The 16,868-nt window shown below is 41.4% G+C and overlaps 1 protein-coding gene across 18 annotated transcripts in view; it reads right to left on the bottom strand.

The window, feature by feature from the left end:
- DIP2C (DIP2 acetate--CoA ligase C (putative)) overlaps positions 1-16,868 on the bottom strand; it is a 1,028,010-nt gene that overhangs the window by 811,552 nt on the left and 199,590 nt on the right. The window lies entirely within an intron of this gene.

The following is a 16,868-nucleotide window of genomic DNA, read 5'->3' as shown; positions in this document are numbered from 1 at the left end:
AGGGTTCATCCACAAGATGTTGGTGGCTAAGGAGGTCAGGTCCTGGGCGGGAAATGGCAAACAGCCCTTTTGGAAAACCCTCTTTAAGGGGAAGCACAAGTCCTTTTACAAGCACAGAGCACACTACAGCTGGAAAGCGCCAGCTTCGAGAGGGCCGGCAGCAATTTGTTGGAAGTATAAAGCCAACGAATGCACATGGGGTGTGTCATGCAAATTTTAGCAGGCCTGCTTAGTCTGTGGGAGATGCGGCACCAGGGTCTGCGTGCAGGCGGGACAAGCACCAAATGGACAAGAAAGAAAAGAAAAAAGAAGCACTAACTCAAAGGCTGGGGGAGCATGCAGGATGGGAAAGTTTTCAGTTAGCCAGATCTCCCATCAACACCCACCAGCTCAGGAGGCTAGCCAACAGATATGGCAACAAAAAGATACCACCCTACTAGCAAAAGGCTTTGAGGAAGGATTTGTAATTCTATGTGAGGGCCCCCTGTCCAGTGAGAAGGCAAAGAACCTGAAATCAGCCCAGGAACACCCGGAGGTGTTGCGACCAAAGGTAGAAAAGGAGAAGGAGCTGAGGAGGATTGAGGGCCCTGTAGCATCCCTGCTCCCCAGGGGTTTGGTGACCTCCCACCTAGGGGTAGTACCCAAGAAGAGGTGGGACATTTCAGGCTCATCCACCACCTCTCTTTCCCCGTAGACACATCAGTAAATGATTAGGCATGCTCAGGGGGCTACGCCACTGTGGACTATGCCATAGACTTAGTAAGGGCAACGGGAAAGAGGGCCCTCATGGCAAAGCAGATATCAATTATGTGTTCCATCTCCTCCTAGTTCACCCGGAAAGCTTTCATTTGCTAGGCTTTCATTGGGATGGGACAACATATGTTGACAAAGCAATGCCGATGGGCTGCTCGGTGTTCTGCACCTACTTCGACCGTTTCAGTGCATTCCTGGAATGGCCTTTTCATGGCAGGCATCTGCAGGGCGGCAAACTACACTACCTCAATGACTTCTTGTTCATGGGGCATACTGGGACCCGGGAGTGCAGGGACACAATTGCGGCCTTCCAAGGCTTGGCCAAGAAGCTAGGAGTACCCCTAGCAAGGGAAAAAAATGTGGGCCCGGTAACAAAGCTGACAATCCTGGACTCGGAGGCAGGGACCTCCAGGCTGCCAGATGGCAAGGTGACAGAGAAGAGATAAGGGCAATGTGCGACAAGGAGAAAGCAACACTCCACTAGCTGACAAGGCTGATCAGCAAACTTAATTGCGCAGTTTGTTGCCTTTACGCTTATATGGCAATAGAGGCCCACAGGGAAAGGTCTAGTACAGGGGTTACAGCAGAGGACGGCCCCAAAGGGGGCCTCATGGGCTGGCGCCATAAGTACCCCTGGGGAAACAAAAAACCTGGTTTGGGTTGCCAGTGCACCCAACAATAAAGGGGGGAGGAAGAGAGTCCCCCCCCGCCCCCCCCCCCAGGTCAAGGTTGTGCGCCAAAGATGGCCTGGAAAATACCGGGCCAATAGGTGGCCAGGTGATGCTTTGAACCCCCCCCCCCCAATGGGGGGATGCCGCCTCATGCCGAAAGGGGCAATGGTGGGTTATAAGCGTGCCGCTGCCCCAGCATAGGTTAATTTTCAGAAGCGGGGCAGTGCACAGATCAAAATTGAGACCCACACCAAGCAGCAGAAGCATTGTCGCAGTGCTGGACGGCAGGTGCAGCTAATAAGAAGGGGGATATGGCAGGGTGAGTAGACCAAAAAGAGGGGGGGGGTTAAGCAGAGACGGCACTCGAGCCCAGACCTGCCGGATGGCAGGTCACAAAATGGACTAACACGATAGCAAGTTGCGGCTTAACTCCATTAAGAGGCTACATCTCCTACCCCAATCTGCGTAAAACCAACAGGGAACTTTATGACCCCATAAAACAGCATGTAAGATGTCCTGGACAAGCTAAAAGGTGTCACAAGTATGGCAAGCAGATAACAGGAAGTCATTGTGAGGTTTCAAGATTGCTTTATGACTGGTCAGCTGTTATGAGTTATGACCGGTCACATGATTTGCGAGCATGTCAAAAATTATTTACGGCCTGGTAAATGGAATGATTAATGACCAGTCATGTTGATGATTTATGGGCTTGCAAAAAAAAGTGATTTATGACCCATATGACATGGGTTGATAGCCCTGTGATATTGATTTAGGACTGGAGTACTGTAATGCATAAAAAATTATGATGCAAGTATGTCATACATGTTAAAAGAATAAACTGCAGCCAACACCTACCACAAGAAACAAGACGCGTATTTGGCAAACTTTATCGAGATGTATCTGAGGAATGTTATGCATGTACAGTTGGAGTGGGCCTAGTGTGGGGTTTGTATCATCTCATTTATTGGTAGCCGAATCCCAGATAAGTGTCATGCCCCAGAAGTGATGCTTAAAACACATTTGCGCTCATACCTGTGGACCTTGAAGAACCTCTCGTGATATCACGAGCATACACGGTCTAACAAATGTATGAATCATTATCTTTACTGTGGTGTTCTTGCCTCTTATAGTGGTTTTATTTCACCCGAGATCTCTCAAACTTAGAAAGAAGCCAAAAATGGTCCAAGACGGTATACCACAAAGAGATATTAGTCTGGGTAAAACCCAGATAAGGTAAACTGAGCTCATGCTGATCTCGGCTCCTCAGCCTCTACTAATTGTCTTGCAAATCAACAGATGCTGCACTAAACTACAAGCTCAGTCCTATGAAGAGTTTAGGTTTTTTGTGGGATAAAACTGCACCGTTGTATCTATTGCTGGAGCGAGAAATGCATTCAGGGCAGGAGAGAACCCTTACTAACTTTAAAACACCAAGAAATAATTGTAGGTCTGCAAAGGACTGTCACTCAGCCCTCGTTTGCCATCTGCAGAAAACCGCCCATTCTGCAAGGAAGCAACTTGACATTTAATGTCCAATTGTGAGAAGGTGATGTCAGTAGGAAAAAAGATGAGAAATGGAACAAGGGATGATGAGAAGTCTATGTCTAGGATTCAAGGCATTTTTAGTACACCTAAAGATTTGCAAGTGCTTTATAAAACTGGAAAATGGAGGGGTCAACAACTTTATATTTTAAACACCTTTCCTAGGGTGTGCATAAAACACCCTGGATCTAGGCACTGTGTTTCGGGGTTTTATCTTCCCCTTTAAAGTGAGCCAGGTAAACGGGCAAAGGTGCAGTTTTCCGTTAATTTAAGACCAAAGCAATTTCCGCCATGCAAGTCACACATCTCCCAATATAGCCCCAAAACCTGACTTAGCGACTCTGGGAGTGGAGACATTAATCTCTGTATAAAACTAGTGCATGGCACTTTGTTAGTCTGTATGGGCACCTCTCCAAAGACAAAAAAAAAAATCAACACTTACCCTTCCCATGTATTAATCCAATCTCTGAAAAGGAGTCATCTATCATTGCCTTGCTGGGTATTTATCTACAGAAACTTGAGACAGGTTGCACGGTAAGCTCCTTTTGGATTTTTGCCAGGTACTACTATTGAACCTTGTATGAATTCTTCATCAAAAAACAGATCCGCGCACCCTAGTTGTCTTTTGAGCAAGGATAGTTATAATGTCCTGGCATTAATTCACTTAAGTCGGGACCCAAAATCTGAAGCTAGAAACTGTGGCAGACCATTTGAATTTCAGGATGCTGGAAGTGAATTAACTCCAGCAGTGAGGTACACGGAGTCTGCATACTATTCTCATTGCAAATTGCAAGCGCTTCTACAAGTGCCAGAAAAATGTGGTGGTAGAAATTAGATTAAAATTGGGGAGGAAGAATGTCAACGGTGAGGAAACATTATGGGCTTTCAATAATAATATAAATAATGATAATCCACATTTATAAAGCGCGAACAATCACCCGTAAGGGTCTCTAGGCGCTGGGGGCCGTCGGGAAGATTAAGTAAGCTATTGCCCAGAGTCACATGGTGCTGGGCTACTCTGCCGCCGGGGATCGAACCTTGATCCCCAAATTCCAGAGTCAGTCGCCCTGGCCGCGGCGCCACACCTCTTCAGATATATGCACTTTCCTCCTAAGTCCTTTGAAAGCATTCTGTTTCTCAGCAAACACCTGAGCCTAAAGGCCCAAGATGGACCTGTCCTAAATGGATCGCTGGGTCTCCTATTCTGGGCTGATTCCTGGCCTTCAGGCACCATGAGTCTATCAAGTACGGGGCATCTTGAATATTGTAGGGAGTGGTTAAGTTGGAACAAGTCCAAGACTTCTAACAATCTACTGACGGCTTATAAGACCGCGTTCAACAAAGATTGTGAGCTCGACTGCGGTTGGTGCAATCATGCAAATACATCCAACTGTTCCGAACTACGGTAAATGGAGTATACTGGGCCTCCTTTACCGGGAACAAGCCAAGGCTATGGACGGCTGCTTTGTAAACAAGTGCAATGCACACAACTGACGAGAGGTGACAGTACAGAGCAACTCATATCCTGCACCGGCAGAGCTCGTGGTTTTTGTCATGGAGGGATGGCTAATATGGTTATTATTCATTTTCTTTACAACACATACTCTACCCCGCTTAACCCCAGATGGAGAATGTCAAACTTAATTTTATCACGTGTCTTTCATTTCCTACTATATTACTATATTAACCTGTCGCATATTTCAAGAACAACCCAGCTGGGGCTTCGACACCGCACTGCAGCGCACAAGTCACTAGTTTGTAGCAACGTAACAGCTCCCTTTATTAAAACCATATAACAGCAAAAGCATGACAGATTCTCAGATCTTTGATTACAGATCATGTCTTCTGTGTTTTACTGTGCCACCATTTACAAGGAGACATCTAAGAATATAACTTGCACACAATTAAGCATCTGTGCTCGAGAACATAACGAAAACAGGTTTCAAAAACCCAAAACCATGTCAAACAAGCATTGGCGAAACCATCACGTCTGGCGGTGGTGCCAGCCATTTTGGCTGTCAATGCCTTTTTAGTCATTGTGTTTCTAAAATTTCTGGCCCCTCACCACCAACATAAAATCAAAAATATATATAGCTGAAAGCAAAAACACTTACAGTGAAGTTAGCCCATAGCTGAATTGAGCTGATCCATTGCTCCACGCTGCATCGGGCGATGGAAAAAGGTGAATGGATGAAGAGTGTCTGAAAGCCCCTCGAACTAAGAATAAGGAATATTTATGTTCAATAATATTAGTAAAAATCAAAATGTCTTGGTGAACGCCAGACATAGTAATCTTAAACATAAAGGCACCTTCAGGAAGTCAGTGCTGCTGCAAAGTGCCTACAATATTTATGGTAACATACCATGGGTGGGTCTTTGTTCTGACAGCAGGAATGGAATACCTATCCTTTTCAATGGCTGTGATTTTAAGAAGTCTGGATCACTACAGGGGTCACTATACCTTATTAGTAAACTAAACTAAAAATAGCACAAACAATGATGGCAGGATTAAAGACCCTAACATTAAGGGGAAATCTGGCCAGGGAGGACTTTCTAACAATTATTTTTTACAAAGTATCTTCCCTCGCTGGAGTTTCACAGTAAAACACAAGTGCTCAATATCTTAGATGTGCATTGAAAACTCCAAGATGCTCTTTCAGAGCGGCCAATAGTCCACTCTGAATGTTTCACAATGTAAGACAACTCAGGAAGTCAAACTGAATCTCCCTTTTTAATTGAGAATGTTGCATCCGTTGTGCAGGGAAAGATGTGGCTCGGGTTAAGGACCTTTAAGAACAAGTATATCCCTTGGGAGCAGGCTATAATGCTATATTACGAGACAGCATTATGATAACGTCACTCATCTGAAAAGACTGTTTTTGTCACTGGCATCTTAAGAACCTCCTATAAACACAAGCTTAGCTTGTGCACCTTACTATCTGAATGCAACCAAATGAAAGTACAATAGTTAACACAAGTTTTAGTTTTTCCTTTCTATGAGGCAATAGCTCCTAGATTGGGCCAAATGGCTACTGGCCAGAGAATAATTATTTATGCCCAGGAGCTACTTCAAGCTCCAGCTCCATGCCTCCTGCAGGCCTGTTGAATTAGTCCCTAGCCTACTGAACAGTCCAAGCCTTGAAATCTGGCCCTTGCAATCTTCAAGGGGGTTTACACATTGCTCTAATCCTGGGAAAAGCTTTTACTTAGTCACACAAAGGTGTCTATGGCAAAGAGCATGCTCAACAAAGTGCCACATCAGATTATAACAAATGGATAGTCTCTCAGTGGTGAATGCACACTATGGTAAACCAGAATTTTACATATAAACTCAGTGTCACACCAGAGCACAGTGCATGCAGCAATACATAACTTGTGCTGTTGGTTGTAAGTGGTGGAAACTCATTTTCAGTGGACTAGGACTCCTTTCTCATCAAGAGATTATGACCCAGAGCAAAACAGGAAAAAATTTAAAAGGAAGAAACAAGGACAAACAGTAATATAGGAGAACAGTGACCAAGAGAGAAGGCAAGGATGATAAAAAGTTTGCAAGAGTGAGATAAGACATCAAGTGTAGGATGGAGGGAAAAATGTAAGCATGTAGTGGAATCAAGACTGGCAGCTAGATATTTTGCAACCCTGAAATTCATGTGTGCCACCGTCTGGCACTCAAGAAATAGTTTGGCCTCTGAACTTATTACCGATTTTAAAAAAAAAATTATTTACTTGATTAAATACTGGGATAAATAAAGTGAAATCTACTGGAAGTGATAATCCAATCTTAAGTCAGGGACAAATATACACTAATTACAGCATTTCTTTATTTACACCACATAATCAATAGATGAAAAATTTCACTTACACTGCACATATAGCAAATGGGATACTGACTTAAGCCGATGAACGTCTTGGGGTCGCAAATTTCCCATCTCACCTTAGTTGCTCTTGACTGTCAGAGAATGCTTGCTCAATGTGTTGCTTACAAAGAATTTACACTCAGATGTACTTAATGGGGGATCACCAGACTCTTATAAATGACAGATTTTCGTTTTTGTTCAGACATGTTGAGGTTTAAAATCAATTTGAAAGTGACCAGTTTCTGGTTCTGTATCTCCGGATAACCCTGATGCAAGGGTGAAATGAATGTCTTCTGGATTTTTCAAGATACCGCAAGACATGGTCACAAGGAAGGAAGGTTCCATATACAAAGGTAGTGGCTAACTATCTTGTGCATGAATTTATAGCAAGAGATAAACTTCACTGGTAAACAGAAGGTGGTACTACAAAGCTGTGACCGACAAACCATATAGCGCGTAGTGAGGAAGTTTGGCTCCGACACAAAAGCTTGCCCTTACAAAGATAACCTATGCCCAATATCCACGAGTAAAAAAAAATCTTGTAAAATTCAACAGTTTTCCAAATTAGAAGGCCCATATTCCCACTAACACATGAGAATAGAAGTGTGTGGCAGATTTCCAACCAAAGACACATTTTAGCACAGCTGCAAACTGTAAGACTTTATTATTCACTTGCCAATTAATCCCTGCCCATGTTTATGACCTCTCTCCCTCTTGCCAGTTCAGAGGCCTTTAGTTAGTGTTTGCTAGAAGATCCGAGTAATCTGAAAATCATTTTGGTCCTCAACTAGTCGTGAAAGAAACTTGGATTTATTGGGTTAGCAAACAAACACACCGAGCAGCCAAAGGCAGACATTTAGAAGGTTTGCTGGAAAAAAACAGTATTTCAACCGAAGCCCATCTACCCATAAAGAATTAAAGGGTCAGTTAGCCCCAGCACCTTTTAACCTGTAAAATATTTAAGATTAAACGCATGTATTCACTCAGTGTGTTAATCATATATATTTTATGACCGGCATTAAAGTCATCAATTCTTTGATCCCCTAAGTGCCGGCAAGGTGTTATACCTTAGGAAGGAAAAGAAAGAGAACCAACTAGATATTCGCATCAATATTTTTGTTTTGCTCATTGGTTTCACTGGGAAATCAAGTTAGATGTAAAAATGCAAAAGGAAGTGGCCCAACTATGCGTCCTGTCTCTGAGCAAACCACACTCATAGGAATCTATGACCCTTTCGCACCAAATATTCTTTAATTCAAATCTACCAAGATTATGTCACAAATTCTCCTTCTTCTGCAATAAAGTGCTGCACAGAAGTAAACACTTTGGCATCCTGCCAAAGGTCACTTCATGTGGTGCCGAGGATTCTTAACACAGTGCCACATCTGTAGACATTTAATTTGTGTTTTTGTAAGTGGGATTAGCGACTTCTTTTGTTGATTTTAAAGTTTCACTACCCTGAAACTAGAAAGATACTTTTAGAAAAAAACATTAATGATCAAAATTTCTCTCAACGTTTCTTTCTTGGAAGTAGCCTGAAGGCCAGCAGCGACAACTGGCTCTTACAAACCTTGAAAAGTTATGACCATAGACAGTAGAAAATGATTGAAGGCATGCAAATACCATGCAATATGATGGCCTCTGGCAATTCACGAGGAAGAGTTGGCAAACAAGCACATTCATGCTGTTACAATAGAGCATTCACAGACAGCGCTTTCAATACAACAAACAGAGTCTTTATGCGCCACACACAATGCCGTTTATTCTTGAAAATCATGACTGCGCGGAGCTGTGTGGCATATGTTTTACAACAAAGACCAGGCACTTTCTTATCTGAACATGTTGCCTGGCTGATAGTGAGCCAGTATGGACGGCTTGTTCTTTATCCGGGTCAAAGTGAGGTTATTGCGCACCCTAGACCTTCAAATTTTCAATTGAAATGAAGAAATAAGAGCTCAGGTGGGCCTCTCCTACTAGTGAAACACTCTTGTTGCAGCGCAAGCGCGGTAAAAACTATCTGTACTCTTACTCTCCTTACTGTGCTAACCGCACCGGGCCCTTTACTATTAGAAAATCTGCAGCATTTTCATTTACCACAGAGCCAATGATCCTCTGATGAGTCTTTCTCTGCCGATAGGAGGGAGACAAAATACGACGTTATCTGTCCAATGAGGACCGTAAATTGACAGCTAACTCACAAATTTGAAATCAGTTTTAAGTACACCACTCTCAGGAACATGCTGTAGAAATAAAGAATTGCACTAAGACCCAAACTCCTAAAGAAGTTTTGTTGGACTAGAACTATGCAGACCAAACGTTCTGTTATGGCTACACAGGATAAAAGACACAGAACTTGATATTTCGTAAAAGCTCATTGATTCTCCCTACAATACATTTAAATCGTTAGAGAAATAGCACAGGTTCAACAAAAGACAATAACAGACTGAGACAGATTAAATTCACTTGGTTATTGTATTAAATAAGACTGTAGCATTAGCAAAGGCAGTCCAAAAGTAAAAAGCTAAAGAGGATAGGTTTCAAAATCATCAAAAATCAATCAGCATAGCGTTCTGGTCTCAAAGTAGTAAAAATCAGAATCGCGTATTCCTATTATGTCTCTGTTACAGTTCTAGTGAAGCACAATCACACTACTGTCGTACATTTGTCTCATGCTCCGACTCACATAATGTGACCTAGGACACTGGTACCTATAAGATGGTTTCCCATGGTAGTCAAAGTCCTTATAGGCCTAACACTGAAAAAGAAATTAACATTTACTAAGCTGCAACAGACCACTGTATTAGGCTTAGAAAGAAAGCAGCTTCAAAGAAAGAGCACATTTGGAAAAGGTCTTACGTTTGCATCTCAATTTTAAATTAAATAAACTCTAAATCAAACATAATGCACTACATCATGTCATATAGGAAATAAAGTAATACTTTCACCAAGTAGTATTACACAATCATAAAGAATGTTAAAAATAATCTACTACCACAATTTTCTCAACTTTCACACAAGTATATCATTTTCTGAGTTCATGTAACAAAAATAGTTTTTTTTTTAAAACTATAGAATCTCTTGCATCAGCGGTTTAAATTTCAAGTTCATATCTAGTATTTTCACAGTTTTGCACTGACATTTCTACATGGTGCATTCTAATTGAAAGCAGTATAAACGCCATTTTAAAGCCATTTTATTAAAAGCACATTATTCCATCAGTAAAATTCAAACATTTTTATAAGATATCTCATTAATGCAACTCAGTTAAAAGTATTAGCATTGTTTTGTATATATGTTTCTTCAACTTTCATTTCTAAGCACACGTTTACAGTGCTTCTACTACACTTGTCTCCGTTTCAAGCATCACTGCGTCTAACGTGTGCAACGTCCACTTTCAGCTTTTTGTGACTTAAATCAGTAAATGTCTCTAGTATAATGATTTTTGAAATCTTACGTCATCACTCTAGTCCCACAGTCTACCTACCTAGGTTTTTTTCTCCAAAGTTTACAATACAAAAAGCTGCTCTAATTTTTTTTTGCCTTATGGTAGAAACAAATGTGGTTGGTTTCCTCTAAAGATTTAGTCACAATAAATAAAAAGCTTAACATGTACACGTGTTTATGATTTATATCTTAAAAAGATAAGATTGCTACGCCTTCATGAAAGCGTATCCACATGTTGGCACGGTTTTCAAATAATAATGAATGGGGGGGGGATATATATTTTTAGTTAAAGCGAGCAGTATATTTCGAATGTGTACATCTTTTTGGCATCCTGTTTTATAGATTACTTGCACAGTCAGTCTCAGAGGTTCTAGAAATGTGGCTAACAGTAGGCCAGTCATAGCTGAACCCCAGAGCCGAGTCTGTACTTCTCAAGATGCCAAAAGGCAGAGTAAACATGGAAAAAGTTTCAATAAATTTAAGATACTGATCTATACTCTTGTCAGCGCACCGATACAAAAGTAAACTTATGAATTAACAGGTTTTAAATGGGATAAACAATGCTTTCAGTAAGTGAAGATGAAATGAAAAATTAAACGGTTTTTCATATTTTTAAAGTAAAGAAAGTTTCAAATAGGGTTAAAAGAAATCTATACTACGCACTAGGTATTCTTTAATCGTTATGATGATTAAAAAAGTAAGTCTTCTTAATGAGGAAAAAAACCTTTGTACCTCCATTAGACAATGCGGTCCACCCCTAGCCCTGCAGGTTCTTCTGTAGCCCCCATTAACTATGCTTTGCATGAGGACAAACGCAGCAGAAAGACTGGTAAGAGCACACAGCGGTCACACCTTTCATGCCTACGCGGGCCCCCAACCAGAGCGCATGACTGGGGTCCACTAGAAGCTTCCATATTAGAATATTTGCCTCCTTGCCACCAGAATATATCAGGTAAACTCATAGGACGTCATTAACATTTTAAATTATTGACACCACTTACGCAAACCTTTTTTTCAATAATCAGTATTTTCTGTTTTAAACGTTTAAAAGTCTTTAATAGTGAATTTCATTTTTTCGGCGTTTAAAGTTTTTATTTTTAATCGTGGAAAGTAACCACATTAGAATCTTTTTTGATAACAGCGTGGATGCTCAAAGACTCACTCTGTCTTCTCATCACAGAACAAGACCTTGCTGTGAGGTAAGTAGCTCTACAACAGAAATTACCCGACACACATGCATGCTCTTTAGGGAGGGTACCGCCAACAGCAACATAACCTGAGCCCCTACTGGTCAGACTGGAATGAGCTACAGCTGTGAAGACAGGCCTCTGCCAAGTTTTATCAGATTTGTTCACAGGACCTGTAAGAGGAAAGGCTCTATAGAAAGAAACAACTTTCCTACTGCTCCAGCCCGAGGACGGACCAGGACTCATTCATTAATATCTGATGGTGGGGCCTCATTAGCTCATACCACTGCCTGACTAGGAAAGTTACAAAGTAAGTCCAGGACAAAATATCTCAACGTGTTCAAAAGAGAAGAAAACTGCTTACCAAATACAATGTATGAAGAAAATCTTAAGACTGTGCTACAGAACCTATCCTGTATCCTCCTTTCACCCCTTTTTTTTTCCTGTTTCTTTCTTTTTATCATCCTTTGCCTAATTTCCTAGCAAGTCAATGTAGAGGGTATTAGCTAAGTATATATCTTAAGTACCTGTAATCATTGCATACATACTACGTTTGGCTAACCCCGTGACAGAAATGCTAATGTATCTGTTTATAAAAAACTAATAAAATACTTTGAAATAAAAAAAAAAAAAAAAAAAGTCAGGAAACTAAACCCTCAAGTCTGAATATACACCCAAGAGCATGTTACTTACTGTCTAAAAAGATGGACAGTATTTAAATAGAGTAAAGGTTCAATACGTTGTTTTATGTCGACATGGGCAGAAAAGTTAGTGACCATACAAAGGAGATTGGTGACATTTTGCAAGAAACATTTATCCAGAAATTCCAACTTTGTGCAGTATTAAGATTATCCGTTCGCCTGTCCGAATCTTGCACTGAAACTATCACTGCAAAATGTTTTCATTAAACTTGATATTTTATTCTAAGTTTTATATAGGTGACGAATGATGTTGAGTTAGCTATGACAATCCATAAAAATATTAGAAAAAACACAGAATACTGATTGTGCATTTATATGTTTTTTGAAGGGTTACGTCGACAGTGGTACAAATAAAGTTGATGATATTTCTTTTTAATGGTGAACCGTCATTAGCTTCTATAGACAACCCTTTGCTCCAAAACCCTGAAGTAGGATAAGGATCAGCGTCTTATGATTAACTGATTTTTAATTGACTGAAAATACCTGAAAGGTATCTAAGCTTGATTCCTGCAAAGTTACCCAAAATAAAAAAGGCTTTAAAGGTCTTTTTGAAAGCGGTTTGGTGGAAATCGAATTCTGTTGCTCATGGGAGCCAGTGAAGCGCCCTGCTGACCTGGGCATATGCTAGAACCTGGCTCACAGCGCAATAGGCCAACAGCAGCATTATACATTCGGTGTGCTCCCTCCACAGAAAAGAGAGCCAACCTGCCTTTGGAATGAGACAAGAGACATGGAAGTAAAGTGGTGGTGTAGAATAGCATCTGTTACCACGCATGAAAAACAATGCGTGCTTAACAACACAGTCAATACCACGACTATGTCATTACCACGACTTGCTTTAGGGAAGATCTGGACTTGGAATAGTTTACATTACTATTCCATCTCCAGTCAGTGTATCAGTAGGAAAGGTGTTGCACTTAAAATCCAACACCAGTCCAACACTGTATTCCCTAAAAGCAAGTCATTGTAATGACTTGCGTTGAAATGGAACTCGTGGTAACGTCGCAGTCATGGTACCGACCGCATTGTAAAGGCACTACGTTGAAATGCCTGCGTTGTAATGGATGTTTCCCGGTGGTGTAAGTATATGCCAGAGACAGTGCTACTGTGCCCAATAACCAGAGAACAACCACATCAACTGAAGCATTTACCTAGCAGACAATTATGTTAACCAGAAGCCAGCAAGGTAGAGGACATGTGGAAGCAAACACGCACAACATCGCCACTTAGAAACAGAAGGCAAATAAAAGCACTGCCTTTACCCATCGATAACCAGACTGGACATAGGAGGCTATGCCCACATGCCAAGCCTTTAAAGCCAATCAAGAGAAGGAATAGCAGGCATGCCTAAGCAGGGAGTTAGCATATGCATGGTGATCACTCAATGTGAGATAAGCAATCACATTCAAGAGATTGCAGTGAGATCAACTCACCCGAGTGATTGGCACATGTTTGAATAATTGTGCTGCTTTTGACCATTCGAAAACCGCAGAAAAACGACCATTAATGCTCCAAATGGCAAAAAAACAAGTCTCTCACCACTGTTAGATTTATAGATCTCATTTGTGGAAGGAATACAGTTTGTGGGCATTCAAAATGCACCAAAAACATGTTTTATCACAGCCGAAATAATCCGAATCAGCATATTAAAGCTTTAATGGGACGGGAGTGTAATTTACTGCAGAAGGGCAGGGAGTGTACAAAAACATATCAACTTTATTAGTACACTGTAAATGTAAAAAGCAGCATTTTCTTTAACAGCTTCCATTTATGAGATAAGACTCATAAGCAAATAATGTTCTCAGACGGATGACCTGCACATCTTTCTTCTGGATAATGTCGTTCCCTTAAGTTCAGATTTCATGCCAAACCACTACAGAAGGAAGTGTGTGCGTTTTTTTAAACCACATCTTGGCTTCTACAGTTCAGTTCAAGTTCCTAAACTTGGATATCATGTCTTGTACCGTACAATGAAAATAATGACGAAATTCTAAAGTCAGTGTTGTCGTTCGACAGTCTAGGATCAATGTATATCACACCAAAGGCAGACTGTACAAAAATATATATATTTTAAAACACGTGAAATTTACTATAGCTCTCATATAAACAGCCTAGTGTGATTAAAGTAAGAATTTGATAAAGATCTGAGCATTCCACAGAAAAAGCCCTGCTTTATCTTCCAAAACACAGCAACATAAAACATTTAGCAAAACCAGCTTTTTATGTAGTGCTTAAGAGTCCTTATTCCATTTCTGACTGCTGTAAAATAACAAATCCTATTGACAGCCAATTGGTATGAAGAGCAAAAAGCCAGTAGGTAATTATCAGGAGGCTAACATGACAAAGTGCAGCCAGTTGTTGCAAATAGACCCGTTAAAAGGATAGAATATCTCTACAAATAGAACCTGGGTACCAGATTGGAACCCCGGCCAATTAGGAATGACCACAAGATTTTTCCTGGAATATTAGGAGCGTTAGTAGGCAATAGGGTTGGATCATCAGCAGGGGGTAAGTTGCAGACTGGTATCCCTAGTCAGACATTGAGCACAAACCTAAAGTCAAAAACCTGCTTGACATTTCATTAGTGGATAAGAATATTATGACTTTTACGATACAAAAGTTGGAAGGAGTCCGAGTTATTCTGTGAGGGATTTGTTGAAGAGGAAGGCTTTTGGTTCTTCTGAAAACAAGGTGCTAGACCGAGTTTGAGACTTTCCTAGATTCGAGCTTGTCTGGTTACTTTTAGGTGCAGAGCAGGGAATCTGACCTGTATCGAGGGTTGGCAGGGGCTCTGGGCCGCAGCTTAATTACTAACCCTCCATCGGAATGCCAGAATCCTCAGCATGAGTCGGATGGAAGGTTTTTAGCGTTCGACATGGTACCATCTGGCACAGGTTTGGCAGGAGAAGGGATATGGAGATCCGGCGCACCTGTGGTGTGCTAAGCATGGTCACGATGGACTATTTCATGTGCAAATCTCGTCCTGGATCTAGAGAACTAGTAAGGTAGGAGTCAAATCTCTTCAAAATCAAAACATTTCCAAGGAACACCTCTCAAGTGAAGGCACAATAATAAAATATATTAGGGAGCAGTTGATGTCTATAATTGATTATCGGTCCATGAACGTAAATGCCTCGGTCTGAGCATTTGAGCAAAGCAAACTATTCACTATGAAAATGGCAGCTTCAATATACATAACACAGTTCACAAGTACCAATCCATCACAAAGGGCAATGCCTAGACAGCCAAACACCAGCGTGGTTTAAAGCACGCCTCAGTCATACCCATCCACGACTGGTGTTTCAATCGCCGCAGGAAATAATGCGGTGTTCTCAAGGTTATAAAAGGTGGTCTGGCCCTTCTCGGAGGACACAGGGTGCTGCCAACATGAGGCACACTGCACATTAGTCACAACTCAAAGGGGCCAAATAAAATATTGATGCCATGCAGCGTGTTCACATTGGTGACTTAAACAGAAGATAAATGTGCTACCATACTGCATTCCTGTAGGTTATCTACTTGCAAATGGTCTCTGAAAAAGCCATGACTGGAAACTGCTCTAATAATATCTAAGTGGCACAAAAGCCCAGTGTTCCTTGGTGTTAAAGGACTGCAAAGGAAATAAAGAGGTGCACTGGCTCAGTAAGCTCCTCAGAGCGCACAGACTCTTGCATTTTCAGAGATAAATATATTATTGCTAATACCACTACTACTACTGATAATAATGTATTGTATAAGCTGCGTCATACCACACTTCTGCCATTTCTAAGTGCTGTGGAGGACAGTTTCTACTGCCAACCAATGGAATGCAGGGATTGGCATCCGCCTGCGGAACAGATTTCTTTAGCAGAGTTAAGCTGAACCCTCAAAGAGTGCTATAAAAAAGTGTTCAGAAGATGAATTTCGTGCTGCAAATCGTGCAATTGAAAGGTATAAACAGCAAAAAAGCGCACAGTAGATACTTTTGGCAAAGGGCCAGTACTTTCTGTGCAGCTGCAAGAAGGCTTATCTGCATCTTTACTTTCTAAGCGAAAAAAGCTGTAAATCCCAAAGCGTTCTCAAGACAGCAAAGTAAAGCAAATGAACCTCGAACAGTGATTAGGGAATATTCTTAGCTCGGCATGGACGCCCTTGCTAAACAAAAGAAAGCCATACACCTTCAACTAAAGTCGCACCATGTCAGTAGAGTAAACTCATCCAAGAGCACACAATGACTCGGAGATACAAGCCACACGTGGTGCTGTTTCTACAAAGGAACTACGTGAGCCCAACCATCAATGGGAACACAAGTGTGAGAAAGTAACAATCCACGAAACGGCACCGCCTTGATGGACAGACCAGCCAAGCAATGGCAAACCATGAAAACCCCATGAAAGTCAATGGCTGAAGTGGGCTGACGCACAGACATGTACTTTTTAAAATTATTGGCCAGACACATAAACCAGTCTATAGAGACTACATAAAGAGACAACAAAAAGAATGAGAAGAATGAAGACAAGAACAAAGCAGAGAAAGGGAATGAGGAATGTCCTGGGTTTGGTAGTTGAGGTAGAGGAGAGAGGGAGCGAGAGAGATGGTTTTGGTCTGAGATTCTGGTTAAGTATTTCTGTCACCCTAGAGATGGAAGGACTGTGCTACAAAGTCGCATGTTGATCGACCATCTAGGAACTGATGCTGGTACTGTGTGCCTGTATTTTCCATTCTGCAAGAATC

The sequence above is a fragment of the Triturus cristatus genome, chromosome 10, assembly GCF_964204655.1.
Source record: "Triturus cristatus chromosome 10, aTriCri1.1, whole genome shotgun sequence".
NCBI classification, from domain to species: Eukaryota; Metazoa; Chordata; class Amphibia; order Caudata; family Salamandridae; genus Triturus; species Triturus cristatus.
Note: the sequence above shows the minus strand (reverse complement) of the source record. Positions and strands in the feature narration are given on the sequence as shown.